Here is a 4,343-nt window from a genome sequence, read left to right as displayed (position 1 = left end):
TTCCCTCCACAATAAAAAAAACTCAAACCTACTGTAAAGAATTGGGTGCCTTATTTAGAAATACCAAGCTATGGGTTCTAATATAAAATTAAAGACGATTTTAGCATATTATATCAACTTGACTCAATCTATGACTATACAGTTGATCAAATCAACCAAGGAATATCCCTTGGATATTATGCATCCTTAATATTTGTATTTGAGGTGGTTTGTCATTGGTTAGAGGAACTTGCGGGAGACTAATATGATTTGGAGGAGATACTAAGAAGTCAAAGGAAGTGATATCTCAATGGTGAGATGTACACAAAAATCCCAAAGTATCTATCCATAGCCCCAATTAATACTGAGAAATTTCCAGTAGGGAGACAAGAGGGGGTATTGAATGGAGCTTCAGATAGATAGTTTGAGATTTTTTGTACATCTGACCAATGAGATATCTCTTTCTTTAATAGACTTTTTAGTATCTCCACCCTAATCGTATCAGTTTTCCACAATTTTCTCTAACCAACCACAAATCCCTCAAATACAAATCCTAAGGAAATAATGTTATCAACCCCAAACATCCAAGGGGTATTCCTTGATTGATTTAATCAACTACAAACTAGATCAAATTAACATCTCCCACTTGACTAAATTAACCAAATGATGTGCATCCCACTAACCCTGAGATCATAAAAACAGATCGGATGTTTTTCTTACACCCATAATCCATGGAAAGTAATTCTCATTTTATTATTCATGAAATTTATTTTGAGTTATTTATTCCTTAGTCTCATCAACTTTACATGTTTGGTAAACAATCCCGTTAGTATTCCCTTTGTCAAAACATCAACAATCATAATTGTAAAAGGGATGTAAATCACTTTAACTTCTATCTTCTACAATATCTCTAATTTAGTGATACAAATTCTCAATGTGTTTTCCTTTAGAACTATTCGTGCCACTGTTGATCAAGCTACTCGCCACATGATCATCATAGTAAATATCAATAGTTCCTTCTAAGAATATGAGATCTAGATCAATCAAAAACCATCTTATCCAATATAGCATGTGCAATTGTCATACTGCAACCTACATATTATGCTTCTTACATGTATCTAGCAACACGTTGGAGTTTATACTATAAGAAATGAATCCTCCTCCAAAGTTGAAGTGTCCCAAAATAGACTTTTTGTCATCTTTTTCACCTCTAAAATCAAAATCAGAGTAACTGAGGATATCAAATGAACTACCTTGATAAACCAATCTGTCAGCTTCACAATAAGCTAAGCATGGATCACTTTAATATCAACTAACCAGACGTACAACATGAGCTAGGTCAAGTCTGATACACAACATTGCATATATCCAAACTTCCAACCGCTTGAGCATATGAAACATCTAATCGCTTCTACCCCTTTCCAAGGCTTTTCTCAATACACAATCTCTTTCCCATGAACAACAAAGTTAGAGTTGGTTTGAAATATTCCATGTCAACATTTTAAGAACTAATATTAAATATTTTCTTACTTTAAACTCAACATTCTAGACTTTTTATCTTAGGGTATTTGAATTCCAAGAATGTATGGTGCATCTCTCATATCTTTCATCTTAAACTTTTCACTAAGTTCTGCCTTGGTTTTTTTCAACATTTCTATATCAATTCTAGCGAGCAAAACATCATCCACATAAAAGGACAATATAGTAAATTTGCTCCCACTTTTCGAGAAATATACACAATTATCTATTTGTTTTGAACAAAGCCAAGTTTGGTGATTGTTTCATGGAACTTTGAATATCATTATCTAGAAGATTGTTTTAAACCATATAAAGATTCATAACCGATAAACTTTATATTCATGTCCTTCCACCTAAAAACCTTCAATTTGTTGCATATATTACTTTCTTTACCTCAACATTAAGGAATGCTATTTTGGAATCTCTTTAAAATAACTCCAAAACTAGATATGAAACAATAGCCAAAATAATTCTTATGGATGTAAATTTAGTTACGGGAGAATATCTCCCAAAAGTCTATACATGTCTTCCGGTTGTAACCCTTAGCAACTAACTACGTTTTGAATTTGTCAATAAACCCGTCAACACTGTTTTTTTAAGCACTCATTACAATCCAATGGCTTTTCTATTTTCAGGTAGATCACATACCTCCCAAACCTTTTTCTTAAAATAGAATTAAGTTTTTCTCTCATGGTCATGGCTTCTGCCATAAAGCTAATTCATGTGATTTCATCGCATTAGAGAAGATCGTGTCCTTCTCTGTTTGCATCTATCGAGAAACAACATAGCTAACATGAATAAAATCCTTTAAGTTGAACTCATTTCAACTTTCAAAACTCCCCATGGATGGTTTCCATCCAAACTCCTTATCCAAGCATGGTTAACTTTTAAACATATAACGTAAATTACAACAATAATCATATCGAAGAAACCAAACCTTGATCCAGCCACACATTGTTTTCAAACTCATGTTCCTCATTCTCAAACTAATTTTCCACCTATTGTTACGCAATGCATCCCCATTGTCCTTAAATATCTAATATGATTTGGGATTTTGATATATATATATATATATATATATATATATATATATAGAGAGAGAGAGAGAGAGATTAGGAAAACAGTGAAGAAATAGATTGGGAAACTAACGTAGAGGGAGAATGATGTTGGGTTACACATGAAGGGTTCCTATTGTAATTAACCCCATATGATTTATATATATATATAGAGAGAGAGAGAGAGAGATTAGGAAAACAGTGAAGAAATAGATTGGGAAACTAACGTAGAGGGAGAATGATGTTGGGTTACACATGAAGGGTTCCTATTGTAATTAACCCCATATGATTAAGAGTTAATGGTGCTTTGGTAAAGAATTTGGATGAAAGCCACACGTGGAGGATTTTTTAAACTAACTTTAAAAGTGGGTTTGCATGTAGAGGCTAGTATTAGAGGGGAATAATATCAAATTAATTTTTTTAACAAACAAGCAGGAACAAAGGAGGTGCACTGCAAACTATGTCTGTTTTAGTGTAGAGAATGGTTAGGGAAGGGAAGCAAAGCTACATGACTGTAATTGATCTTACAATGGGTTTGGATAGTTTTTCTAAGAGGCAAAGGGACAAGAAGGTTACGATATTGATCATCCAAAAAATGCATGTCTTTACAATTTATAACTAGCAAAAGGAAAGGTCAAAAGGGCTAAAAAGAAGCATATAATAAAATGAAGGACAAATTTTTAAAAACGACCGTTTTTGAAAGTTAATAAGTAAAATCGACCGTTTAAAACAAAAATTAGCAAATTCGACCCTTTTTCAGTAAAAAGAGTCGGTTTTACAATTTGGGAACTGTACGGGACTAGTAGTCCCGTACAGTTCTCCCAAAATCACACTCTCTCCTCCTCTTTCTCTTCTACCTCCCGCTACTCAACCTCCGGTCTTCCCCCTTCCTCTCTCTCTCTCTCGCCCTCTTCTACCTCCCGCAACTTACTGGAGAGGTGGGGTTGAGGCGATTTGGTGGTGGCGGTTGTTAGGGATGATGAGAGAGAAGAAGAGATCGGTAAGGGTTTGATTGGGGAAGGTTGGGGTTTTAGAGAGAGAGGGGGTGATGAGGAGCTTGGGGATGTGTTTGAGAGGGCGGTTGAAGGGGGAAGATGTGGGTTTGTTAGGGAGGAGGTTATTTGCAGAAAGAAGAGAGCTTCTTCTTCTGTTTACAGGTTTTTTTGGAGAGGAAGGGGGAAGACCGGAGGTTGAGTAGCGGGAGGTAGAAGAGAAAGAGGAGGAGAGAGTGTCATTTTGGGAGAACTGTACGGGACTACTAGTCCCGTACAGTTCCCAAATTGCAAAACCGACTCTTTTTTACTGAAAAAGGGTCGAATTTGCTAATTTTTGTTTTAAACGGTCGATTTTACTTATTAACTTTCAAAAACGGTCGTTTTTAAAAATTTGTCCTAAAATGAACAGATTACAAGAATAGAGATCGAGTTCTAAGTAAATAAAATTTTAAATTCCTAAATTGTCCTTAGTAAAAGCTCCAAAACTGACCTAGTAGCATTCTCTAAGAATAATTTTAGTCATATAGATAGTTCTCCCTTTCGATTCTCTACAGTAAACCATTGCCCCTTCTATTTCCTTTTTATGGTCCATCCCCTTCCTTTCCATCTCATTCCATTGGGTTTACTCTAATCATCTCCTCCTCTACTAGCCCCTCTGTCTAAAGATTCCCAGCGCACTGCCTTCAATTTTGTGAACAATGTTCGAATTTTACAGAAATTACTGGACGAATACGCTCCTGCTTACCCCTCACCTCCCTTCCCTAATTAAAATGTACACAAACACATTTTTTGGCCG

At 35.3% G+C, this 4,343-nt stretch overlaps 1 pseudogene; it reads right to left on the bottom strand.

The window, feature by feature from the left end:
- LOC109825135 overlaps nucleotides 1-4,343 on the bottom strand; it is a 9,510-nt pseudogene that overhangs the window by 4,542 nt on the left and 625 nt on the right.

This window comes from Asparagus officinalis, chromosome 10 (genome assembly GCF_001876935.1).
Source record: "Asparagus officinalis chromosome 10, Aspof.V1, whole genome shotgun sequence".
Classification (NCBI taxonomy): Eukaryota; Viridiplantae; Streptophyta; class Magnoliopsida; order Asparagales; family Asparagaceae; genus Asparagus; species Asparagus officinalis.
This window is presented reverse-complemented; position numbering and strand designations above follow the sequence as displayed.